Raw genomic sequence first — 27662 nt, forward strand, 5'->3', positions numbered from 1 at the left:
AAGACATCTTTCTTCAGAAATAGTCATGGTTAAGGTGCAACTTTTTCTTGTGGTTTGTGAGGTGGCTGGTGTTATCTTGGCTGTTGCTGAATTTTAGTCTGAATGTGATCTTCTAGCTGTCAGTATAGATTGCAACAAAGTGTTGGGTATGTCTGTGAGGTTATTTTTTGCTGTATTAAAATATTTCATGAAATACAGCTCCAAGAATCCGTGTTAGGAGTAATGAATATTATTAAAATTTATGAAGACATCTGGTAGTATAGCTGCAACATCTATGGGGAGTGATGAACCCAAGAACACCCCACCTGTTTTGACAGTATTAATGATTTTTATTATCAGGTTCCTGCAGATGTTTCTCATAAACTACATTTGCTGAATTCCACCTTCACCTATAATACAAAATGTGTTTACCACTGCCCAACCCCATTTAGCTGGCATAATAATTCTTACCCAACCACCTGTGCTGTGCTGATCATCCTCAAGAAGTATAACAGGTTTGCTTTCTCCACCTTGGCAGAGCCTTTGGCTGCACTACAGTGTACCCTAAAATAAAACAAAAATCATAAATTCTATAGATTAAAAGAAACTAAAGGAAGAAACAAGTAACCTACTTACTGGCTACCTTTTTGTGATCAGACTGTAATTCTTACAGCATTTGCTTGTCTCTAGCAAAGGTCTCAGTCCTGGAAAAAGGGTGATACCATGCACAACTGTGAGCCTGTCAGCGAGGGAGGTGATGACAAACCTGGTTCTTGCCTCTTGTGCAATACCAGGGACCAGACAGATCTCTCTCTCTTGCTCCAGATCTGGAGATCCCATGTGGTCAGCACACTTTAGATTTCTGAATGTTGCAGAAAGGTCAACAACGTAGTTTAGGCTCTCTGCAGGCATTCATTGTGTCTTGGGCCCCATTCTCCTGTAAGCACTTTTGTACCTGCTTAACACTCAAGTGAAGAAAACCTGTTCCTTAAAATGTTTGAATGACTATAGCTTGCAAGAATGCTAAATTTCTCCTCAGGGCCACCATTCCAGCAACAGGAAGGCACTCTGAAACACTACCTTGCAGGAAGGGTATGTTTAGTACAGAACATAAATTTTTGGGCCAAGACATAGGGCAGCTGGCTTGGATAACATCACTGAGTAGTGCAGGCTTAAAAGTTGTTCAAGTTCACTTTTTTTTTCATTGATTTGTCTTCTTTGAAACCTTAGGACAAAGTCTCTCCTCTGTGGATCTAAACACCATGAAGTGACCCGGAGTCTTACTGACCTCATGGTTTTACTGTAGGGTAAATACTAGAAAAATGGCGGGTATGACCTGTAAGGTTTAAAAAGCTAGATATGGCTGCTTGGCGTCTTAGAATAAGCTTTCTCTTGGTATGAAGAGTGAGGGCAAGGCTTGTAAGGTTCAGAGTTTGTGTGTAGTAATTGCTTTTAGTTAAGGTAGATTTTTATTGAAATCACCTGTGGAGGATTTAAAATTGAAAACTGAAGGTAAAAGCGATTTGTGGTGTGTTTTTGTGTGTGGCGGTTTATTTATTCATTTATTCTCAAAGGGTGGTGTGTATGTTTCCAGTTAGCCCAGTTTACTGGTAGGGGCTGGACTGCAGCCATGGTATCTATGAAATCCTAATATTGTTTTAACGATATGTATAATCACTTTGGCACTTAGACAAGTGTGATTTAGTGCAAATAGATTTAAGCCTGCTCTTTCATGGAAAATAAGCCTTTCCTATGGAGCAAAATCCTTCAGGAACTGCTCAAACCTAGACAAGTTACATGGGGGCAGTCATATAAAAAGTAACTTCCTAATGGACTTTACCAGGCACTGAGAAGTTGTTGTTAAGCTACAGCCTCTTCCCTCTGAGAGGGCAGGGAATGGGAGGTAAAGCCACAGCGCCTCTCTGAGTGTGGCGACTTTCAGCTTAGAATGGGCATGAACCCTCGCTTCTTCTGGATGCAGTGGGCTGAAAGAGCTGTTAAGATTTGGCCTGAAGATATCTGCCAAACAAACTTGTTTGCTTTGTTGATGACAGTATCCCAGTTTTCCCACATCCCAGCTCTGCTGCTGAAAATGCTCAGGCAAGTCTTCTCTAATCAATTCAGTTTGAGAAAGCCAAGGTGCCAGCCATTTCTGAGCTGAGGCTGTGGAGAGGTGTCCTTCTCTGGAGCTACCTGAATCTGTACCTTGCCCCAAATGGTCACCACTGTGCATGCCTCTGCCTTTTCTCTACTGCTAGAGGTTACCATCCCCTTTGCTCTCCTTGACTGGCTGATAATGTGAACTTCCCTCAAGCAAAATCAGCTGGGTTACACTAAACTTAGGCTCAGCTCCTCTGAGGTGTTTAATTGGCTTGGATGTTTAACTGCCTCATTAAGCATTTGCTATCCATCAACCAGCTACCCAGCTGCCACCTAATCTGCTGCTGAGTGCTGATAGGGCCACCTATGCTATGGTTTTAGCAGTCTTAGCACAAGCACGATCTCTGAAGAGCTCAGTTAGTGTTCTAAAACCACCCCTCACCCAAATTATCACACCAGTATCCCAAGAGAAGATTAAAATATGTTCAGTCAGACCCCCAGATTCTCCTGTGAGATGTATGAGAAGGGTTATATCTGAACTGTGATGCTGAGTAGGATGAGATGCCTCTGCTGTGTCCCCCATGCAAGTGGACGCCCTAATCCCATGTTCAGTAGTGACCTGCCATTCCTCTGACTGCACAGAGCAACTTCTGACTAGCACTTGAATGCCTTTATCTGATCATTAGAGGGATCCAAGTTATGTTTAGGCTGCTGATGGTACACTGTTGTCCCCAGTGAAGGAAAAATTCAAAATAATGTAGCTGCCTTATCTATAAAGTCTATTTGGAAGCATAATGTGAGACCCACATCCATTGAAAATCAAAAGTTATTAGTGGTCTGGTTTCACCGATGAAGGACAAGAGAGGAATTCAGGTACAGAATTTAATTCCTTCAATGCTCATCCTCTCTTCTTTCGTGTTTTGATGATAAAGATAAGGATGTGGTAAAGAATAAAACAGCCAAAATTTTTGAAGACTTAACTCTCTGGTAACTAGTCTCTTAGTTGAGGCACAAGTAAGAGAACTTCTGAACTGCACTTCTTTAGTTGTAGGCAGTAACCTGAAACTTAGTAATTTATACCTTACCTTTTTAAGATAACATTTCCCAATGCTGGAAAGAAGAGTACTTCCTCCCTGGCCCCCCAGGCTTTTTACTAGGAGGCTTTCATTGCCCCATATGTGACAACCGGCAGGAGTTTTTTGTAACTAAACTCACTGGCTGGTAGGTTGGTGGTTTGTGGGGCTTGTGAGATTTCTTTGTTTGTTTTTCTTCTTGTGAGTTTTCTTTATTTTTAATCAGTTCTACAGGTAAACCACCAAACACTTGTTTACTTAACTGTCCTTATGCAAAAAGAAAAAAAGGCAGGAGATTGATATTGAACGGAGGAATCCACTTTAAGTAGTGGTCTTGCCCCTTCAGAAAGTTAAAACTGTATAGCACCTGTAATGTAGTATTTGGTATCTGCTGTTAATATCAACCTATCTGATAATGTAGCAGCAGTCTTGCAACTTCCTAGACAGATGCACAGTGTCCGGTAACATGTGTCAGACAGTCTGTACTGGGGATTAATCTAAACAGTAGGCATAGTTTAGAGCCTTGAGCTAACTTTTGCTGAGGATTGTCTCCCTGTGTAGCTAGAGAGTACTGATGATTGCAACATATTTATATAAAATTGGCTAGTTGTAAGTAGCATGGTCTATGTTATTTAATAAAATAATTCATTTCCTCACAGCTTGACAATGAGGAGAGACCTTTGCAGTGAGGAATCACAAGTGCACGAAGTCTGGAGATGGTTCATATATCTTTGTATTCCCTTTGCAGCTTGGCTTGATTGCAAGATTTACACAGGACTGTAGGTCTTTGCTGAACTTAATGAGTTTTGGAAAAGCAGACTGTGTGTAAGAACAGCCTGGAAAGGTTAGGCAGCTGACATTTCAGGAGGCAGCAAATAACACAAGTTGATAATGTCAAGTAGCTGGCGCAAACGGTCTTTTGAGGACTACAGGTGGGTTCCAGATAAATGCTGCAATAACTGGCAACTTTGATTTAAAGATTATGTTTTGGGTAGCAGTATTATTTCCTGTTTGCCTTTGAGACTCGCCAGAAATGTCAGACAGGGATGATGATATTTTACATATCATATTTTTCTTCCTGTCTCTTTTCAGGGGATGTAAAGATCTTCCTTGAGGACAGCTTTTATTCCCTCCCTTCCTGCAGTTGTGAGCAGGAGCTGCTTTCAGAACACAGGTGGGTTCTTTAGGCCCTTAACCTGTCCTCCAATACTTATAATGACCCCACACAATTACCTGCTGACACTGCGAAATGAAGAAGGTAAATGGTATCCAAAATACACCATCTCATTGAGTGCTTGTGCTACAGTGCATATCAGAGCAGCTAGCACATAAAATTAAACACGGTCAACACCAGTACATAAAGCTGGCTTGAAAAGCAAACCCTGATAAAGATCCAGTGCTATGGAAATCTGACAGACACCACTTTCTTTAGCTATACCGTGGGGTTCTGTGTCAGCATGTAATTTTGGTTTTGAAAAGTGGTAGCTGAAAACTTGCAGTCTTTTCTGTAATGGAACTCAAATTATTTGGTATGATTTTTTTAGTGAGAAGTGAATTCCCGTTTGCTTACCCATCTCATCTGAATGTATTTCCTAGAAGCTGCTTGAGACGAGGTGGGGGAGGAGACAGTCAAACAACATAAGTGATGGATGGAAGGTATGCATTCATAAAAGGTGACATTACCAGAGTGGGTGAGAGTTCCACACCCTCAGAGCCAGACACGAGCACCTTCTGAATGCCTCTAGCAAGGAGGTGTGATACTGCTGCACCTTGCTGCGCAAACTGCTGTGGGCTGTATTTGGTTACAGACCTCCAATGATCCACAGCCACTGGGTGCTGATGGCAAATGTCCTTTCCATCAGAAAAGGCCCCCTTATTTTCAGATTCCAGGGTAGCTGATTTCTTAAGAGTTGCAATTAATACCTGCCTTTCTGACTAACACTTTGCTCTTGTCCTGTGGTGAAAGTTGCCATCAAGTTTTCAAGTTATGAGTCAGTAATTAGAGCCACCATTTTTCGCAATTGACTTCTAGTGCAGTAGATGATAGAGATCACTTTTTATTATGGATGTTGGTACTTGTACTTGAGAAGCTTGAAAGTTACTGTATTCAAATCGCTATGGCCACGTGCACTTTGGTGATAAAGGCAAATTGCTGTGCTTGTGTTTGTAAAACACCTTGCCAGGTAAGCTCCCTGTCTTGCATGGAATGTGTGCATATGTGACTGCCAGAAATGTGGACACAGCATCTTTTTGTCTTAAAGAAACAGCACATACTTTTCTTTTTAGTATATTTATAAGCAGCGTTCTGTCTGATAGGTACATACCTACGTAGCTACCATGTAAATGTTACATGTTGCTAGGATGTCACTATTATTAATGAATTAGATTGTCTTCTGGCACTCTGAGAAAGTGTATTCTGGATGAAAAAGTGGGATTTTAGTATGAACTTCTAAAAAGTGTGGGTATATACCTGTTAGTTTTCATTTGTTGAAGTCCAAGAACATTTTCCTAGTGAAAGGAGAGTCTGGCGTGGAAGAATTATGTTACCGCTTTCGAAGGAGAGAGGAAAAAATCTCGCTCCTGCTCATAGAACCAGATGCTTTGCTGCTCTTGAAGACCTTTTTTTGCTTATTATAGGCACTGATGGCAAGCCATGGTGGTGACTCAGCACATCAGTTGAAATGTGTAATAGCAATAAGTTAAGTAGATTGTCAAACGAAATAATCTAATTTCTGTGACAGGGCAAAGGGACTTTTTGTTTGCTTGTTTGTTCTTGCTATGCTAAGTGCCTGGGATACTTGGAAATCGTGTCCCTGCATCATCTTTATTTTCTCTGGGGTTTCTCTCCTCAGCAGAGCACACCGTAATAGCTTCTCTTGAAGGTCAGCTTGTTTGGCCTCTGTGGATCCAAGGCTCTCTGAGGCCCCTAGTGCTGCGACACCTTTTGCAGGAGACTTAGAGTGCTCTGATGGCTGAAGTTGCACAGCAGCCGGAGGCAGGAGAATTTTGACCCGAAGAGGTGGTAAGGTAATAACCATATACAGTCTGGATCTACGTGTGTATATATATTCTGGACTTGATATGGTTAAAGCTATTCAGTTTGTTACTAGACAGTAGTTAAACAGAGCCTGTGTGGAGAAACGGGTCCCATTACCCTTGATATGTGTGTTTTTGTCAGCAGTTACTTGAGCATGTTGCATCCCAGCACAAACTTTAATATTCTTCTAGAAGCACAGGATGGTGCTCAGAAAGATACATTTCCAGTCCTTGCTTCTGCACAGCCAGCATCTAAATGTAGAAGACCCTCCTTCCGTTGCCCATGTTTAGACAGCAGCTGAGTGCACTCTGCTGCCCTGAGTTTGGCAGGGCACACAGCTGAACATCTAGGAGTTGGATTTCTCCTTTATAGACCACCGTGTGCATGGTGGTATGCTTTGTTGTCTTGTCTTAGGTAGACTGTGAGCCTAGTGCTGCACACTGGCTGGCTGCTGTGAAGTTTGTGTCTGTTTTGGGAGGTGCCTGACATGGGGATGAGGTTGCTCTTCAGCAGGGAGGTGCAAAGGTGAGGGGAAAGTGTGCGTGTCCCGTCAAATGGGAGTATCAGAGGCAGCAGGTAGCAGAGCTGGAGTGGTACATGGCAACTCATGCAAGATGTCCTCTGTGGCCAGTGCTGGAAGAGGCTGGGTGACTCAATGCAATGCTGACTTCTGTCTGGCTGAACATTTGAGTTGTACCAGGCTAGCAGAAATGGCACGCATTTCATGTTTGCCTGCTTATGAGACCTCAGGACATCCTGCTGAGCAATGACTGAGCTTGTGTCTGGCAAATTCACTTCCATGTTCTTCTAAAACCTTTCCTGTCTCCTAGTGTTGGTAGAGACAACTGATCTCCCTTTATCCTAAGAGGAGATAACATTCTGTGAACCTCACACAGAGGTTTCCTGATGATGTGGCCATCTCATGCTGCCCAGGTCTTCCTTATCTAGTTGTGTTGTTTGAGCTTTCTGTTTAATGTCCCCTCTAGTCCTCCCTATTGTAAATCTCTGATCTGCGTTTTGATACCTTTATTCCTAATGGGTGCTTGGGGCGTGATGTTTCGTGTTTGTTTTTTGTTGTTGTTTGTTTTTTTTGGTTTTTTTTAATGTAATGTTTCAAGGATCAGATTTATTTCTTCTGGTTATGACTCAGTTGAGGAGGCAGGAATCTAGATGTGCTTGTCATTACCTTTTTATCCAGATAACAAATATACTTCTTTTTCCACATTTGTTTGTTAAGAGTCAGCTGTTATATCTGGGAAATAGTTTTCGGTCTTAATAGATAAATAGTTCTCCATGAATGACATGATGATAACATTGAAAGTGCTGCCTCCTCCTGAAATAGTGTAATTGAATCAGAACTTAAAGTTTGCAGGAACACAACCAGATGACATTTCAGTGCTTTGCTGCATGGAATAATTTCACCATTAGAAATGACACAAATGGGATTTATCATCTTCTAGCAGAAGACAATTGCACAGGCAGGACACCCTACACAACAGCTCCTTTATATTTATTATAACTAGCTTGCATTAGCCATTTAGGTTTGATTTAAAAGTTCATCAGTTCTGGGACTATTTGTGCTTCTGAGCCCTCCTTGGCCATTGCGTAGGAAACCTTCAAGGTTCCTTAACGTGCCCATGGTCAGAGAGAACTGTTGCTGGGTGGTATTTTTGCTCTGGAAAATGACAAAGTTTAGTGCAGATGTCTCTGAAATGATGCTGAAATCCCATGTGGCCTGGGCACTGCTGGCTGCACAAAAGACATAAGCTGTGCAGGAGCTGGCTGCCCTGGCATGGGGGTGTTATGGACAGGGAACAGGCTTGACTGTGCTGCTTCTTTATGTAAGAAGGTTTGGCAGGATGAACACAGGGGCCAGAAACCACTTTGGTTCCCCTGGATTAGTGGTTTCTGAAAGAAAACTACACACTTCTAGTCAGCCTTAGTGGCTGTTACTTCTGCTCTATCAAGTAATGTTTTGAATCAGGATGAGGGAGTAGTAGATGCGCCCAAACATTTTTCTTTATTAAATAAAACTTGATGGTAGGATGGTTTTTCTTTAATGGAGGGAAATGTAAAAAAAAAATAATCTCATATAGTTTTGGTTTATATGAAGTTCATGAGCTTTTTTTTTTTCTTTCCTTCCCAAACAAGATAATTTGGAGTCTTCTATGACAAAATAATTACAAGAGGTAAAAAAAAAAATCTGAAGTAAACGCAGGAGTCGAAATTTTAAACAGTTCATTGCTGGATTTGGCTTATGAAACTTGGAACATTTGACATCCAGCTTCTCAGAGCAACTCTAGTCCACCCTTACCTGCCTTGCAGAAGAGGCACATGACACAAACTTGAAGTGTTTTGGTTCAGTCAATCACTTTGTCTATTTCAGCATTAAACTGAAAAACAACCTATTAATTCCACAGTCCTGGGATTTGGTAACCTGCCAAATCCACATTGTGCAATTTAAGCCACTGTTCTGTATTGTAATTGCGTAGTAGAGTCCTGGGGGAAGATTTAACTTCAACGGGAAAATGACACTACTCTTTTTCATGCTTGGAGAAGTCATGTCTGCCTTCAAATTCAAGGGTGTTGAAATGCTCCTGGTCATGGATCAGTGTCAGCAGCTGATGCACGGCTGTGTAGGGAACTCTGCAGATAATAGCACCACAAGATGCTTGTTGAGCAGTGATTTCTGGCCACTGACAGATGCCTCTTTATTCTGACCTTCAGCTCACAAATAACTGTGTCTCTCGGCTTTAGTCATCTGGGTCAAATCTGGGATGACAGTGGCATCAGACTAAAAGGTCAGTGGTCATTTCTCTACGGCATAGTTGACAGCACAAAATTGGACTCACTGTCCATGCAGGCTTCATAGTAAACCCACTGTTTTTTATTCTTAATGTGAGGTCCCTGTGGAGGTCAGTGAGGAGCAAAGCCAGCTCTTTTTCCAACCCTGACCTCGCTCTATGAAGAACAAGATGATGCTTGTAGAGGGATGAACTGAGACAGCCTGCTACCCATCTGTAATGCCCTTGCTGTCTGGTACCAGTATACATGGCAGGCAGTCACTGAGTCCTGCTGACCTACTCTGTTCTTGTTTGGCTCAGCATCCTTCCAGCAGCACCCTTGCTCATTCCAATCCAGCTTGCTTTCTTCAGAAACTCCTTACTGAATCCTTTCAGAATCTTCTCCAACTCATTTTGGGCTCAACAATATCCTGAACATTTTATTGGTTCAACATCAAAATATCACTGAGCCTTTTCTTTCCCAGAGCAGAACAGACCTAGGTTTGGCAATTCCCTACTTCATTCCCAAGCACACGAGAAATGTCTCCTTTGGGTTCTTCTGACAACCAATGGTAGGACAAGGGGTAATGGGTTCAAACTGGAACACAAGAGGTTCCACTTAAATTTAAGAAGAAATTTCTTCACAGTGAGGGTGCCAGAGCACTGGAACAGGCTGCCCAGGGAGGTTGTGGAGTCTCCTCTGGAGACGTTCAAAACCCGCCTGGACATGTTCCTGTGTGACCTCATCTGGGTGTTCCTGCTCCGGCAGGGGGATTGGACTAGATGATCAAAAGATCATCCCTTCCAATCCCTAGCATTCTGTGTTTCTGTGATTCTCTGCCTGTCTTTCCTCATACAGAAGATGATTTATCACTACAGTGTCACTGTGGCAGATGACACGTACTGCAAACTAAAGTACAGAAAATCAGCTCCTGTGATCATGCAAAGTTCTTGAGTGTCAATGGGCTTGTGCTTTATGCAAAAATCCAAGCCAGATCCAGCCAAAGGAAGACTTCGGCTTAAACTGCTTCAATCAATTAATAAGTATTGGTTTAAGCGCACTGGGATCACCAGTGGGGTCTAGAATCCTGCTAGAATTTGTTCACTCCCATTTCAACATTTCTGTTTTAGATACAGATCAAACTCTATATAGTTAGTGCTCTTGTTCTCAGAGTACTGGGACAAAATAGTCTTTGCTTTCAGAAGTATTATGAGGGCTGATGGCATTTGAGAAAAGGGGTAGACTGAGTGTCAAAGGCTGAAAAGTGACAGAGAGGCTGAGGTGGGGGGGGCAGGGCATGCATAGTCTTAGGGGACAGGGATGTAGGAGCTGTAGGAAAGGATGGGATTGAAGCCATTCCAGTCAATATTGTTCTCAGCTCTCAGAAATATAGGGTATTCCTCTTAAATAAATAGCTAGGACTTAACAATCCGATGGTGAATGTGAGTGAATTTGGCTGGAAAAGGAGATCTGCCTTTTGCTTGTTCCACTGCTGAAGCAGCAGAACTGGATGCTTTGATGGGTTGATTTGCAACCTTTTGTTCTCAGCAGGGTCTGGTTGGAACAGAGCATCCCCCTTCTCCCAGGGCAGATAAACCTTTTCTTCTCGCATCTTAACCAACTCCTTGGTGTTTGCCAACTGGTGAGGGGAAAGATGGGTCTGTACTTGTTTTGGTGCAGTGGTCATGTTTTGAGGGGAGAAACTGTTCGGTTCTCCAGAACTGAATACCTCACATCCAGCTAAGGCTCCTGGCACATGTCTGAGTGGATAAATCATTGTGAAATACCAGCCCTGATATTAATCTTAAAATCAGGGTTTTTTCTTTTCAATGGAGTGAACTCACAAATTTTCAGAGGGGAGGGAGAGATGTCATGTTTAGAGGGTATTTATTTACCAAGAGAGGGTGGAGGAGGTGAAGACAAGTTTGATGAGCAGGACTGCAAAAATTGTACAAGATTCTCTGTGCTGTGGAGAACGATGATGGACTCTTCTTTGTTATATTTACCATAACTTCATCAGTTTTAAATATTTTAACATGGCTCCATAAATACCTCCATAAATAGAGGAATCAAAAGAAAATGTGTGTATTTAATGTGAAGAAGCTAACATAACTTACTATTAAGCCTGGATAGACAGTGTCATGAATTTCAGTGAGACAGCAACATCTTTCCTGGTGAGCTACTGTATGTCACTGCAGTGGTTGTCACTCTGGGTTGCTAAGGAACTTTGGTTATCTCTGTTTCTGCCTTTAACATTTACTTTTATCCTTGCACTTCATATGAAACATTTTCCCTTTGTATTGATGTTGACCTTTTTCTTCCCTCTCATTAGCAGAAGCAACAACTGTGCTACATTTATCAACTCAAGTCTGTTGCTTCAGTGCTTGTAAACTAAAATACAGAAAACCTTTAGTCCTGCTGACACTTAATGATGCGGTCATTATGCACAGTAATATAGTGGAGAAAAGCTGTTTCAAAGAGAAAGGAGCTTTGCCTTTGTTATTAGCAATTGTAGTGCAGGCACTCAGGAGAAACAACATTTTGAGGACAGAGAAAATGATGTAATCAGAATTACAGAAGTCAGTCTTCAAAAGAGACGTCAAAAGACCTTCTGCCCTGCTTCGAGATGCTGTTAACATTGTTTGTATCATCCCTGACAGATGTTCTTCATTTTTACAGCTATAGTAATGATTTTTAAGAACAAATTCAACTAAATGTTTTCCTTTCCCAGGTGGACATGGAGTATAATTTATTGACTGCTGTCTCTCTTGGTAAAATCACTTTCAGTGTTTAGACACTGTTCAGTTTCCCTCTTACTTTTCTTCTGGATGTTAAACAAACATAGCTCTTTCACCCTTTCCTCACAAATTGACACGTTATTGTCTGTGCCCATCCAGCTCTGAGTAGAGGAATAATCACTTCCCTTATCTTTTAAATGTGGTGGGCTTTTTTGTTTTTAATTTCTTGTTGTTGGTGGTTTTTTTCCTCCCTTTTCTTCCCACTATATCACTTTTGTTCCCATCTTTTCGGTTTGGTCTGATATAGCTCCCGTGTCTATTCACTGTAACATCGTAGCCCAGAGGAGCCCTCCCCTTCCATTTGAGCACAGTTTATCCCCTTTCCTTCCATTTGTGGTACTCTGCACTCCTCAAAATCACTTGCAGTTTGTTGACTTGAGATTGAGCCTGATAAATCGAAGGAGCACTCTAAATTTTAATCCTGCCTTTAAGGAGGTTTAAGCTCTGGTCTGCACTCTTTAGAAGCTTCTTTGCTGGTCCATCATTCCAATCAGTAGCATATAGTAGTTTTAATAAATCTGTACTTGGCATTTCTCCTGTCATAATTAAGGTGACTAATGCATAATTTTACAGAACCTTCTCATTTTGCATTTATTTACTGTAACTTGATGGGAAGAACGAGTATCATAACCATTGCTGTGGGACCTTTCCCATTCTCCAGAGTTCTTTAAGGTTATTCAGAGAGCGTGTTTGCTGTCTTCATGGTAATTCCTGGGTGAATGCCATCCAGCACCTCAGGTAGTTAGAGGAGGGAACACAGGCCAGATGGAGAAAGCAGATGGCAAAAATAAAAATAAAAAGATGTATAGGTATTTGGCTACTATTCTGCTTCTTGTAAAGACTGAAGCAAAAACAACATGATAAATTCAGCCTTTTCTGGACAAAAATCCCCTCTTTCTCCAACTTACAATACTACTGAATTTTATTTCAGCTTTCTTTTATTCCCTAATAGTGTTGATTCCTATTGTGACTTACTCTTATTGATTTGTCCTTACATACCTGTGCTTGTGCGAATATTTTAGAGCTGTCATGAATATGTCCTATATTTTATATATTCTGCTTAATTCTGTTTAGCATTTAGAATCTCATTGAAAGAGTTTCTTATGCAGCTAGATGGAGTGTGTGGTTATACTTTCCTCCTTATTGATTAAGTTGTATCAGCTTTTCTGATGGTCAATAAATAAGACCAGAACAACCAACCTCACTCCTTGGTTTCTGTGAAGTTTGCTGGTTTGGCACTTTCATGTAAGCAGCTTTTCCAATCCAGTTCGCCATAGATCTTTGCTATTAGTCACAGTCAAATACAGAATGGTTGCTATTTAGGGAAATTGCTGATACCCACAGCAGACAGCTTCTGATTTTGAGAGAGGGCTCAGCAGTCTGCAAACTGTCAAACAACTTTCTCTGCTTCCTTCTTCCAGGCACTAGCCACGGCAGTAGCACTGTACAGAAAACCTTGCCATAGGAAAGAGATGCTAAAATCTCTTCTACTTTAGGGAGTGCCACATCACTGCTTTTTATCAAGTTTTCTTCTCTGAATTAATATAAACAGAACAGAAAGTGGTGAAAAGAAGTAGGAGGAATATTTGGGACTAAAGCTGGTTGAAGAAAATAATGTGTTCTGATACATTCCAAGGCAAAAAAATATGAAAAATTCGTGCAAGGTGCTTCTTCCTTGAAGAGCTGCAGATAACTACCCTTTGGAATGGGCAGATAAAGCAACACAAGAAAATGCCATGCTCATTGGGCAGTGAGGTGTATGTCTTCTGCCTCTCATCAATCACACAGGGATGCTTGAAGGCCTTCACAAGAATTCAGATCTTCTGTGCTTTAACAGGTTGGAGCGGGACACAGTGCATGAGGTGCTGTAGCAGAGCTAAGCACTGAACCTGTTGCTGATCTTGTGACTTTCCTGGTCCCAACTCTGCCTTAAGAAGCCTGGGAGCTTTGGCATTGTGTTTTTGCATGTGATTCATTAACAAATCTGATGTTCACATGCCAGGACCCAGAGACCTTAAATCACTGCTGGTGAGTCTGTCCCAACTCTGAAGCACAGGAGTCTGCAGGATTCGTAGGCTCTGAGGAGCATTGCAGCACCAACTGTACAAGCAGAGGTCAAAGTCGCTTTATAAAGATGCTGCTTTGCTATGAAAAACAGATCAAGCCATTTAAGCTGTCAAAATGTATTTTGGAAACATGCTGTCAGCGCTAACCTGACTCCTGCTGGAATTAATTCTTCTACTCACTGTGTAGTATTTTCAGAAAACATGTTCTTGTGGCTTGCAATGTTTAAAGGGCTACTGGGAAACCTCTTTCCTTAGAGACAGCAAGGAGAACCTGAAAGAATATATCAAAGTGGGACAATAGCATCTATTTCAAGGAATGTGGCTGGAACACAGCTCAGACATAGAGCATTTTAATCCTTTTAAACTGCTATGGCTTTCTTGCTCAGCAGAAATAATGATTCATCATGTGTCTTCAAGCTCAAACTATGATTTCTGAGTTGAATGGGTGAGAGATGGATTTAGGAATTGAAATCAAAATCCTGTTGAAATCTGTGGGAATTTTCATTGACTACAAAAGGGGCAGGGTTTGATACGCCACTGAAAAGCAGTTGTACTCCTAAACCTTTGCTAGTATACTCTGGCTATGCCTGTGTCCACCTGAGATGCACAGCAGTAGTCACATGCCCACTGAGAATTACTGGAGCACAAGGCAACTACAGGGGGAAGGAAAAGAGCCACAGTTCTTCTGCAGTCTCCTTCTGATCCTGGGCACAGCACACTTTTTTGTAACACTGGGCTATGGGGAGAGAAGGACCCTCTCCTTGGCATGATTTCTTGATCCAGGTCTGTCTAAGGGAGATTTGGCTCTCTCACAGCTTTTTGGTTACTGCCACAGAGTTGGTCAGGGTTGCAACTGCTCTGCATCTCTGCTACCTCTGGCACCTGCAATGTAGCTGTACCATTGCCGTTTACTAACCAGGTTACAGCTGTCTGCTTGGTCCCTTTATCAGAAAGACTGTCTGTAACTTATTGCAAGCCACAAGTTAGCTAAATTTTTTAAAAACGGCATTTTCAAGATAGCTTTCATTGAAATTGTTTTTGTGGTAGAATGTTTCCTTTAATGATGTAAGAGGTCTTTTCTAAACAAGATCCATAGTTCTTACAGATTTTAACGCTACAGTGTGCTTTTCCTTCCCCCTGCCCACCTGCCCCCCATCTCCTTGTACTTTATGCTTAAAACTAGCTTCTCCAAATGTAACTGTAGCTTTCTCCAAATGAATTTACAATAAATAAACATCCAGACTTGCGTTCTTGCCTCAGGAAGTGCAAGTTTCTGGGGAGCTGGATAAACCAATGAGAAACTGAAATCACAGCAGGGTGGAAACCGATGCAGTTTAAACTCCAGGAGTTGCTGTATCTGATGGAAGCTGAATGCTAAATGAATCATCGTGACTCAGTAGATAGGATAATGGTGTCCCCCTCTGGGATTTCTATTCCTACTTGAGCAGATAGAAGCCTTGCTAAGCCTGCAGACGAGTGAAACCCAGCCTGCTGGAACCTGCACTGCAGGAGGGCTGTACCCAAAACTTTTTAGCTGCTGCTATGTACAGTAAATTTAACCTGATCTATCACTATCCCATTTTGATCTGGATGGGTAAAACATATACTGCACATCTACCCCACATACAGTGTTCTTTGTCTCCTATGTAGGAGTCTGAAATCCCCGCTTCTGTTGTAACAGGAAAAACACACGTTACATGCGTGATGGTAGGCATCCTGTGATCTTGAGGTACTCTTAGCACAAACAAGTTTAGTTACCCCTGGTGAAATCTGTAGAAAACCACTGTACAGCTTTGAGTTGTATTTTTTAAAGCATGTAGAACCACAGAATCAGCAGGAAGGGAGAGAGAGGAGTTGGTGAGACAGGGGAATAACTTAAGAGCACTCATGCAATGGGAAGAAACTAAAAAACCGTTTCAGGCAACCAAAGCTGCAGGAAAAGCTCACAATGTGCAGACAAAATAGCAGAGGTTTGTTCACCTAGAGCAGAGATGGCAAGTCTGTGTGGACTGATAGTGCTGCTCCAGCTCTCTCAAGTTGCTTCACAAGGCTGAGACTTCTCCAGAAACAACTCGATTTGTGTAGTGCTGTGTCTCGGGTGCACTCCTGCTCTGTTGTAGGTAGATGTATCTCCATTTCCATGAAAAAGGAGTGCTGTGTTAGTCACAGAATCACAGAATGTTAGGGATTGAAAGGGACCTCAAAAGGTCATCTAGTCCAATCCCCCTGCCAGAGCAGGAACACTTAGATGAGTCCTTTACATCCAAGAAATGTTCCCTGTGCCTTGCTTTCCTGGGGGAGTCAGATACGTAGATAAAGCAGCACCTGTGGGGGTTGAGAAGTCTACCATTGAGTGGGCTTGAAACTCGTCTCTAGTGTGTTTTGGTTTGTTTGTTTGTTTGTTTCAAATTCTGATTGCTAGTCCTGCTTGCTGGTCTCTGCCCTCTGGATGTCACTGTTGGGCTCATTTAGATTCCTCTTCTTCACAGGCCTGGCTCATCTTGCCGTAAGTATGTGATTAAAAAAAGCTTATAAGAAGTTAGTTTCCCTTCTCCATTGGCCTCTCAGGGCCTCTTGACTGGAAAATGTGAGAAAATATCTGTCCAGACCATAATGTGCAAATCATTTTTAAAGGGTGATTGCCCTCTGAGGATTGCCTAAACCACACTGAAGGCAAGCACAACACCATCTGCTCCAGGCAGAACATCCTTGGGTTGTCAGAGCCAGAGTCATGTTGCAAATGCTTCCCCAGGGCTTCCTGCTATGGGTCCTCTCTGCACAACTCCTCACTCCTCCCGAGCACAGAGGTCGTATTATGAGACAGAACAGTGGTTGCGATGTCTCCGTGCTGCATTGCAGCTGTGGGCAGTAGAAATACCACCTTGACACAGTCTCTGAAGGGTGGGTAGGAAAAGAGGTCAGAATCCTGCTCCCATGACAGAGTTAAGCTCACCGCAGCAAAGCCCTTCACATTTTGCTTTGTGCTTAAAGAAACCAAGCCACAAAGACAGGTATGATATGGCAGATGGGGAGCCCAATTAAGGATCAGACAAGGCAGAAGAGAGTGCTGACTGACATTCCTGCAGGGCCACTGGTGAAAAACAAAGGGAGATTTAGTGTCTAAAAAACTGTGAGCAGTAGGGTAGCAGAAGATACGCTTCAAATGTATGATTCAATGGCAAGACCTGTCAGGGAAGGTGTCTCATTCAATTCCTTTTTATCTTTCTCTCTTCATAATGCACTTAAACAACTAAAAGGCTTTCCTTGGCCAGATTTTCTGTACTGAAGGAGGAGGCTGGTTTTGGAGGAGCCTTTAGTTTGATTACTTTTCTACTTATGATTTGCTATTTTATCCAGAGACTATAGTAGTTTCTTTAACATTTCTCATGCTGATCCACTTTGGAATATGTCTTCTTTTTCCCTCTCCCTGCTGGATATTATGGGAATTATGCTCACAGGAAGAGGCAGGAGCCCTGCCTCTGGCCTTCATCTGTACAACTGAACAAACCATTTTGGGGTGGGGGAGCAAGACAGTGAAAAGTTTTGGGAAAGCAGAAGGTTCTCCCAGGACATGCATGTTGTCACCACTTCTTTTTGTGTTGCTTTTAAGTGTTTGAAATGTGATGAGGTGAAAGGAACCTACAATCAAGTGCTCTTAAAATTAACTTTATAGGAAAGCTGGCTCTTTGCCTAGGCAGCTGCTTTTGGGGGCCGCCTGCAAGGGGTGTCGGCCTGCATCTTGGAGCCTGAGGAGAGAGATGCCAAAGAGTTGTTCCAAGCTCTGCAGGCTTCTGCCAGGGCAGATGTGCATGGTCTGGTGGCTCCACAAGGGCTGTAAGGGACAGTTGTCATCGTGCCAGAAATAGCAGGAGCCAGTAACTGTTTTTCCTGGGATTATTTTCTGGCCTTGTCCTGGCTCTGGGTCTTTTCATTGTAGGATCAATGCATGGTTTTGCTTCTGGTGGTGGGAGCAGCTGGATAAACGTTGCCTCACAGGGAGAAGAAATAAGGAGGCTCAGTCAATCTCAGACCTAAAGGTCATTCTTATAGCTGGCAACATTCACTGCCAGGCTCTGCACAACATGATTTCTTATTTTTTTACTTTTAAATACCTGACAGGAGTACTCCATGAAACATGTTTTGCTTGACTTAACAGAGCAGAGCTGCTGCCTGCCCATGGGCACAGCCACAATAGTGGCCGTGTGAGCATCATGTTGGGTCCCCCGGCAGATCCTGCTGGTCTCTCCTGCTGGAGTCTTTCCAGACAGCTCTAAGATATGCTGCTGGATTTCAACGTACCATATTAGTATGAGGAAAATGTAGTTGGGAAAGTATGACAGGTGATAAATCAGGGCATAAGGACCATTATAATTCAGAGTCAACGCTTATAAACAAATCCATTGTGTACTTACGTCATCCCATGTGCAGAGATGGTTACCGTTGTAAGTAGTCTGTGTAAGGTGGTATTTGTTTGTTCCCTCTTGATTAGCTAATGTACCTGCAATTATCTCAGATTTACAGTAATTCTGGTGCTTGTATGAAGTGACATTTCTATTGTTCTCTAGTGTATCGTTGTGTTGCCTTTTTGCTTAACTGAGATTTAAATTCTGTATTCCTCAGAGATTGTATCTCCAGTTTCTTCTGCTCTGCCTCATTGTTCTCGATTGGTTGCCTCATTTTTCTAAATATATTTGAAAGGTTTTTGTTTTACATTCCCCAGATCATCACTGTTATGCTCAAAGAAAATATCAGCCAGCTAGCTCTTTCCACCAGCTAACTGTCCAATCACTAAATGTGCAGGATCATCTTTGAGCCATGTTTGTTCAATTGAAGGCTTTTTATATTGAGATCAATGTGTTGGTTTATTTTTTTTTTTTTTTCCCTTCCAATTGACATCCTCCTCCTGGTTTTGCTCTCTCACTTGACTCAATATCATTGTGACATGTACTGATTCTTTTGTCTATTCAGGGGGATACACAAGCAGATTATTTAAAGGCTCAAAATAAGACAGGCAACAGAAAAAGAACATATTGCAAGTAAAAGTGATAGAGGTAACACTCCCTTTGCAAATGCATATTCATTGTATGCCGGGGTGGGATCTTCCAGTTCCACTGACTGCAGCTATATGCAGAAATAATGACTGATTACATAAAGTGGTTTTGTGATGATTTGTCACTTTGTATCCAAATGAGTTCTCATTAAAAGTTTTCTGAGCCCCGGACCTTAGCTTTTCACTGTCCAACTTCTAACAAAGGTAGTTTCTAAATTGATTAGAATTCCTTTAAAGGTCAGGGAAATTCTCCTTTTCGAACGGCTAGCTGGTGCTGATACAATTGTTAATTAAACTATATCATATTGACGATATTCTGGTCATTAGCCACAATGATAAATGATTTCCTCAGAGAGTTGTTCTATTAGAAATAGACCAGTAATAAATGACCTCCTCTGAGGTTCCTGCTGTAAAAAAGCTGTACCTAGCAGCTCTGAAAAGTACCATTTTAATAACAAATACGACTTGTTACAGTTCAAGTTTGAGACCAGGACTCCATCCTCATGTGCATGCCAGGGCTGGTGGTGGGTTGCTGCTGCCAAATTTGGGAGTGTTCCTTGAGCCCTGTCCTCTGCTCCAGGACCACTACCCGTGCCCAGGCAAATCCTCCCATGACAAGTACCTGTTGCCACCCTCCACTCCTGAGAACATCCTCCCTGGAGTTCAAGCATTATCCAGTCAGGAAATGGAGATCCGACAGTCAAGTGGCCAATGTGCAAGATGGGTGAGGTAAACAATCCCTCCTGTACCCAAAAAGGCTGCACTCTTTATCTACCTCTCCAGAAAAAATAATGTGATACTGGGGTTTTGACTAGTGTGAAGTGCCGCTATCTGTAGCATCATTCAGCACTTTCCTTCCCCCTGCTCTGAGTAACACCACCTTCTTGACAGACTCTGCCCACCAAGGACAAAAATGAAGTTATGTAGCTAGATGATACATAGGTTTTAAGTGTTGGCAACTTCGCCGTTCTTCAGTTTTGCTCTGATAGGTGGATGATTGTACAAATATTTCTGAACTCTTATTAGCTCAAAAAAAAAAAGGTCTGGGAGAATTTTTTTCTTTTAAATTTTTAAAAATATTTGGTGATTGCATCAAAGGCCCCAACAAGGAGATGAATAAAAAAGTTGGGATAAATTAATCTCCGGTACAGGTATTTTTGAAATAACTCTGTCTTCTGCTGAGCAGTATAATATGATCTTCATTCTCTCCATCCTGGGACTTCAATACTATGGAAAATGGACTGCTTTACAGTATTTTTTACATAACTGAAATTCCAAACAAAAAAATTAGGAATATTTGGATCTGTTGGTATGTATATTGAGAGGAGGACAGTGAAGAGGATAATCATACTTTGACATATTGAATGGGGTTTTTTTAATTGTCATTTAGCAGCAGGAGATGTGGTTCTCTATGATTAATCAGCCCTTAGAACTAAAAATTGGGGGATATGACACAGAAAACTAGCAGTCATGGATGGTGCTTTGCCAAGCTCAGCTTTAGACATATAGCAAAGCAGGACAGATGCTGCATGGTTGTCCTGTGACTGGAATGCTTTCTTCAACAGGAAAATGCCTACGTGATAAGGCTACTGGCTTAAGAGTGCAGGGGAAAACTCATACATAACTTTCACAGTATCACAGTCATTACATTTCATTGCTTTCCCTTGCTTCACTAAATACTTTATACCAATCCATACCTACAGAACCTATACAAAACACCTTAGGCCTGTGTTCTTTCCAAGCAATCTGTAGTGAGACTGTGCCACACGCTTCAGAAAAGTGATTTTTCTAGGGGTGACTGGCAGCAATATGTTGTCGTGATCCACTTGCTGCACCTACACTCATTTAATTCCTGTTCTAGTTACTCGGAAAAGTGAAGCATATTCTGTTAACTCCAAATCTGACTTCCTGACTAATAGTGGATTGGTTCCAGCTGGGTGAATATGGAAAAGAAATGCAGGTGTTGGTGTTTTGGGGTTTTTTATTTGGCAGAACATTCACCTCTGTTGCATTATAATGCCCATGATGGGTGGGAAAACAGGGTTATGCATTAAAATCCTGAATTATATTGTTTACTGGGAAAAAAGGAAAGAGTTTGAGCTAGTGTAATGATATTTGGGGAGCAAAGAAGAGGAGTTTTTAGATAAATAGTGCTCTTCTTATTTTTATATTCACCCACTAAAATGCAATCAGCAATAAAAAGCTGTTTCTTAGAAAGGCACTCCAGTATAGTTGCTGCAACATAAAATCTTGTTTATTTTTTTCAACAGTTATTGAAGAAGCAATTGATTAGAGTTTAAACCTGAATAAAGCAAATCCTCACAGATGAGAGTTTGTTTACTTATTGCTAACTCTTTCATAATTAATGGTGTTTCATTTAGTTGAACCAGTGACTCAGTCACCCGGGAGAGTGAGAGCCGTCATTCCTGCTGTGTTGTCAGCCCTTGGAAAGCACAAAGCCAAGAGGAGAAAACTCATGCTAGCTAATGCTGGGGCTGGTCCAGGACTTCAGATGAGAATGCTTAAATACATGAATATTTGTGAGCAGAGCAGCATCTGTGAAGAGGAGTGAAAAACTATTTAAAATCTGAAATGGAAAAACCCACCAGCAATCAATCAGAACAGGTAATTAGAAGCAGACACTTTGTGACCAGGTCTAAGTAAGAACAAAGGTATAATTCCCTCACCCAATTAAACCTCAGGACATACTTGTTCAGAAAACGAGTTCTACTGCACTAGGTTTTGTAAGGTGTCACATCTTTCCCTTTAAATGAGATAATGATTCATTTGTCATGGGGAGAGGAGGAAGGATATTACAACTAATCCATTGCTTGGCAATTAATGTGGAGCAGGTGATACTTTTGTAAAGGCTAATATGGACATTCATCCTAAATTTTCGAAGCTGCAAACATTAATTATGGAATAATTGCATCTGAAAGGGACATCTGGGGGTCATCTTGTCCAACCTCCTGCCTGCTCAGAGCAGGTTGCTCTGGATCTTTTCCAGTCAAATTCTTATTATCTCCAATGACTGAGATCCCATCATCCATACAAGTATTCAGTTTAGTGAACACAAAGCTCAGAAGGGTGAGGGAAGAAGAAAAAGACAAAAAAAAAAAAGGGGGTGGAGGAGGAGCAAGAGCAAGATAATTGTATGCACTAAGATAAGGACAGGACCAAATTATGATTGATATATGCTAAAGAGAGAGAGAAAGGATAGAAAGCTCCTTTTCTACCCCATAACAGCACAGCAGTCAGAATGAGTATTGGACCAGTAAGGGGTATGTGAGATGCATGGAAATGGTTGTCAATCAGAAGACAGCTGGAAAGAAGAGAGGGACAGACTTTTCTGTGGATTTACTATGGATGTAGCAGATGAGCAGGAGAGGAGTGTGTTGATTGGGAAAAATCTTTCTAATAGTAGAGACTCTGAAACTAGAGTTCTGGCTCAGTGTGGGCTGTCTATAACTGGAAATTTCAAATACCAATCCATCAGGAATGTCTTATGTACAGCTAATCTAACCTTGCAGTGAGGTGATAAAGTTATTTCCCCTTTCAGTTCTATTTTCCCTGAGTCTGTGATGGAAGAACAAGAACTGCGAGTTTCTTATAAGGTCTTCTTGAGAACTGTGACTCAAGAATTAAGAAGCAGCAGGTCAGTCCAGCACTACAGATACAAATGCATAAGCTGAGTACTTGTAAACCAAGTCCTATGGGCCTGATCTACATTTGTCAAATTGACTATTTTAAGAGCAGAGGAAGCTCCATTTACATATTTAGCAATGGTTGACTTACCAAAAAATATGTGTAGAAATGAAATTCCCTTAAAAAGAGTCTATTCAATGACAAAATGTAATTTTTCAGGGTTAGAAAGCTCTGACCATTACCCTATCCTTGCCTTGAAAAACTTGGTGTCTTTGATCTTATGTATAAAGCTGATGTTTTTCAGTGAATGATGAAACATCTTTGGTCTGTGTAGAAGTGACTGAATAAAAGGACTAATAAAGCAATACAGAACACCATGATTCAAATCACTGCACCATATCCTGCCTTTCTTAGTGAGTTAAAGTCATTTTTTCGGTCTCTGCGAATACAGGCAACGATGTTATTCACACTTCTAGTGAACAAGCTCACAGATCACAAAATAACCCTGGCAGTAATTAGTGCATTTGGCAGTCCTAAGAGAGAGACCAGTTACTGAATGGGTACATAGACTGAATTATGTGCTGCAGTTTCCATATGGATGCTTCTGATGCAGCTACAGTCTCTTGTAACCAGAGGATCCAATGTACAGTATTCTGCAGAAACACAATTAAAGGAGTTTGTAATTACACTGAGAGTTCCCTTGAGATCTACCCAAATGCTCAGGTCCTTAACAACTCTTTCTCTTAAAATATCATTGTGATTAAAACAAATCTTCTGCAATTGTAATATTATGCAAGTGTCAGCAATGACTCTGGAGGAGAGGTGAAGTGCAAATTGTAGTCCATAGACTTAATCTTGTAGTTAATGAAGCAGGTTCTTGAACACAGTGACATTCACTGTAGGTACAAACATTCACTTGAGCACATTCATTGGCTGAAAAATTATTTAAAAGCACTCTGATATATATGAAAACCAAATTTGTACCCTGTCCTCAAGAAAATGATGGCATTTTAGTAGAGATAAACCCATACTAAAACCTGTGTATCATTGAGCAATGTTTGTCCTACATCTTAACTTATAAAACGAATGTCATCCACACATCCTAGTATTCACATAACAGCAAAATTCAGACTTATTTACATCACCATATTTCTAGGAGATGATAATGTGACTTTGGGAGAACACTACTTTGAGCTGCAGTTACAAAAAAAATGAACAAGACCAAGCATTTACTTTTCATTCAGAAAACAATGCAAGTTGTGCATTCTGTTTCACCAGAGTTCAAATGTGTGTAAGTGAAGTTTGTAAAGATTGAAAGGGTATTGATGAGTATATGAATGAATGAAACACGTTACTCTTGAAATAAGATTTGTGCATTTGGAGGTAGGATATTCTTCACAATTTTTTTGTATTGGTTAGTTTTGCACTAAACTGCATGTTGTGGCAATGTATAGAACAGGGAGAAGGTATTATGAAGATAGGTCGGAACTGTGTTAATAGTTTCCTTTGTAGTTTTCTGTGTGTGCGTTATTTTATTTTATTTATTCTATTTTATTTTTTTTTTTTATTTGAAGTGCTTACAGTGAAGAGGTACTAGAATATCATTAAATGTTAGGAAAATCATTGCAACCAGCTAGTCTGGATACTGCAGGATCACACTTCTGTTTCTGCCATAGTTTTGGTCACAGGAATATAACCTCTGGAAAGTGCTAGAATTACACAGGACATACTGTATTTCTTACATTTGAAAAAAGAGGCAGGGAACTGCTGTTTGCGACAATGTTAATAATATTTATAACTAGTAATGAGATAGGGTGTTCTATTATGGAAGTGGACCTAGTGGTGGCACCTTGCAAAGAGAGAAGGCACTAAACCTATTTCCACTTCTCTTAACTACTCAGGATAAAAACTTTCCCATGAGTAGGGGCTTCCTTATTGTGTTAGGTTTGACACATTTCACTCATTTGTAGAAAGAGGAGATTGGGAGAGATGAGAGAGGGGTATATATGTTTCTTTTGGGAGAAATCTTGAACAAAAACATTCTTTATAATAAAGTGCATGTTGGAAATAAAATGACAGACTCGCATTGTTGCCCCATAGGCAAATAAAGAACAAAGGGTTCCCGCTGAGTTTTCCATCTCAAAGGGAAAGGGTAGACAGGGCAAAGTTTTCCTGCTCTTCTATTTTTGCCTAATCTTGGCTCCCAAAAGTGCTTTATGGTTGTTGTTGTGCTGTGGTGTGGTGGCAGCTCAGAGTTTGCACGATGCTCTATAAGCAGAAAGACAGAAAAAGCGATTCCTCTCCTAAAGAGCAGAAACACAAAGGCAGACGAAAGATAGCAGATGGATGCAGTCAGGTGAAGGGCTAAAATGAAACAGTAAGACGATATTGGATGCTGTGACAGCCAGCGATTCCCAGTAGATTTGCATCTTAATTGCTGTTAAATTTCTTAGTTGTTGCTGTTAAACTAGAAAAATAGCAAAGGGAGAATTTACAGGTTGTGATCAATTGGCTTTGACAATGTTTTATTTTGATCTCACCAAGCATAGGGGAGCACACAAGGGGCTTTAGAATGTGGCTCCTTCAAAATGTTACAAGGGGATGAAGATGACGTGGGTTGACCTGGGGTGAAAATCAGTGGTTTTTGGCACTGTTTATCAATGAGTCTGCATGTAACTGAGCTGGAATTGGTGCTCCCTTTTAGCTTTCTCTTGCAGTTTCCTGGTTCACGCTCCCAGTACATCTGCTCCTGGTTCTGGGAAAAGTTTTGGATGCAGCTGTAGGATCCTTTTTTAGCTCTAAGTGGCGTGTTACTCCAGCTGATTTTAAAAGTAAATCATGGTGTTATGTACATCCAGAGATTACTATAGTTTTCTTCTGAGAGTTAGAGAAGCTTGTTTTCAGCAATTAACCTCAAAGTCTTTCTTCATTAATTCATGTGGATCTGCAAATTCTTTTCCACTGGCATTTCTAGAGAACGTGGAAAGTTTTTACCATGCAGTTCTTCGATCATTTCTGCAACTTCACTGCTAACAGTTTCCTAAGGGGATTTGACTGGTTTGTTTGTTTTGAATGAATTGCATTTTTCTAGCAACCCTTATACCTCCAGCAACCTTCAGATTTTCTTATCTACCTTTGCAGTTTTCCCTCTGCTGGTGACAGTAATCTTATTATAATCTATTCCAGCCTGTAGAGAATTCTAATGAAATATCTGCAGTGTGCCTCAGCACACTTGTTAGAAAGGCAGGGTGACTCACACCCTGAAGATTTTAAGCAGTGTTTAAGGAAGGAGAGAACTGAATAATTCAGAGAATTGGCAAGGTTATAATGACAACTGCATCAGTTTTGAATCTGTGGCAAAGGAATCAAACTGCTGTAGACTTCTGAGTATTTTACTGGGCAGCATGAGATACGATCTCTGCCTTTTATCCAATAATTTAAAAACATTGCACAGGCATTCAGCCACATGGAACAGAAGGAATTACGCAGAGTTAAGAGGAAAACATACATGGAAGACCCCTATAACAGACTGAAATCAAGGACCATGATGCAGTATTGTTGAAAACTACTGTGTCGAGCCTGCAACAAATTTTCTTGCCTTTTTTGATCTTACACTGCTGGCTAATTAGGCTTAACGTGTTCAATGTGCTCTGAATGAGGTATAAAATGCACTGAAGAATATGTTTCAGTACTTAAAACCAATGGAAATAATCCTGTTAAGGTGATTTGGCCAAGTCCCTGGGTGGCATGTGTAGTGCTGGCAGAAAGTCCAGTATGCCAAATTGTATTTCCTGCATTGACAGGAATGGCAACTTTGTATTTTTTTGTAAACTATTACGTTTACAAAATTAGCAAGGCATCACCTAGAAAAAGATCCTATTTGCTTGCTTCATAGTATTACTATTTTTTAAGAATTGAAATCCCATCTACTAAACTATATTAATAAATTGAATCAAGTCTAACAACATTCCTGGGGGGAAAAACATTTAGATAATATTCATTAGACATTTGTTTAGCTAAGTGTCCCCATTTTATTGGCTTATATCTGTGTGCCTTCTAACATTCAGAGTATTAGTAATTTCTTTTGCTATTTATTTTTCATTAGCTCATTGCATTTTTTATAATAAAATAAAATACCTGTAGCTCAGAACTCTCAGGCTACAGAAAATGCTCAGGGCTCTTCAGCGCTGAATGAAGAGTGTTTGTCCTAATCAATTAAGTGCTTAAAAATTTAAACATAGTGATTACATTTTCTAAGAGAGAAATAAAATCAGATCGATCCATCTATCTCTCATAAATCTGTATTCACAGATCCATAGAGATCTTTTATATAGAAGGTCCTGTTAAGCAGAAGAAACCACACACTCTGTTCCCTGACCCAGTGAGGACAGTGCAGTATAGAAAGCAGAAAGGAGATCTCCAGTAGACATGGCATCAAGAGGATTCTTACTAAGCTACGGAAAATTTCTTTATGAAAGTTTGGAGAGAAATGAGCCTCTTTACCTTCAATAACACACCTACCTTAACCTTTTTTCCAATTTCCTGGTCCCATTACTGCTTTGTCAGGACTGCTTATTCCATCCCAACGCCTTCCTGGTCATCTTCTGGTCTCAATCACCTTCCTTTCACCAGCATATGAGTAACTTTAAAATCACTGTAACAATTGTAGTCTCAAATCATCCAATGACCTGAGATTCTCAACATGCTCTAAGTCATTTTGCATTACTTTAGAAATAACAACATTGCATAAATCAAGGTATGAACAATAGAAGATTTTTTTTTTTTGCCATGCTAGTGCAAATGAGAGGCAGCCTTTCATTTTATTAGATGGAAGAATCAACTTGGATGAGCCTGAAAGCAAATACAGTCTTAGTGTCTCAGGATGCTTGTAATGGCTAATCCACACTCGGATAACTTCTTAAAGTATAAATAAAGTGTAGGCATTTCTTCCTCCAGCACTCTATTTCTTCTGCTTAAATCTCTGTAGTTTAAGCTTTAAATTTAAAAAGCCTCCTAATCCTATTGCCCACTGGAAATCTGTTAATAACTTCAAGGAGTGACTGGGGCACATTCTTTCCCCAAGTTGCTATTAAATATTGCTAAAACAGAGTTCTTCAAGTCAGCTCTTCT

The 27662-nt window shown here is 40.9% G+C and overlaps 1 long non-coding RNA gene across 1 annotated transcript in view; it reads left to right on the forward strand.

Moving 5' to 3' along the window:
* LOC110363411 (uncharacterized) overlaps positions 1 to 23471 on the forward strand; it is a 31213-nt gene extending 7742 nt beyond the window's left edge. The window contains exons 2-5 of the long non-coding RNA XR_010471955.1: positions 4245 to 4326; positions 4749 to 4808; positions 21269 to 21512; positions 22447 to 23471. This is a non-coding gene — a long non-coding RNA (uncharacterized LOC110363411). The remainder of the gene's footprint in view (positions 1 to 4244; positions 4327 to 4748; positions 4809 to 21268; positions 21513 to 22446) is intronic.
* The last annotated feature ends 4191 nt before the right edge of the window (positions 23472 to 27662 follow it).

The sequence above is a fragment of the Columba livia genome, chromosome 3 (genome assembly GCF_036013475.1).
Source record: "Columba livia isolate bColLiv1 breed racing homer chromosome 3, bColLiv1.pat.W.v2, whole genome shotgun sequence".
Taxonomy (NCBI): domain Eukaryota; kingdom Metazoa; phylum Chordata; class Aves; order Columbiformes; family Columbidae; genus Columba; species Columba livia.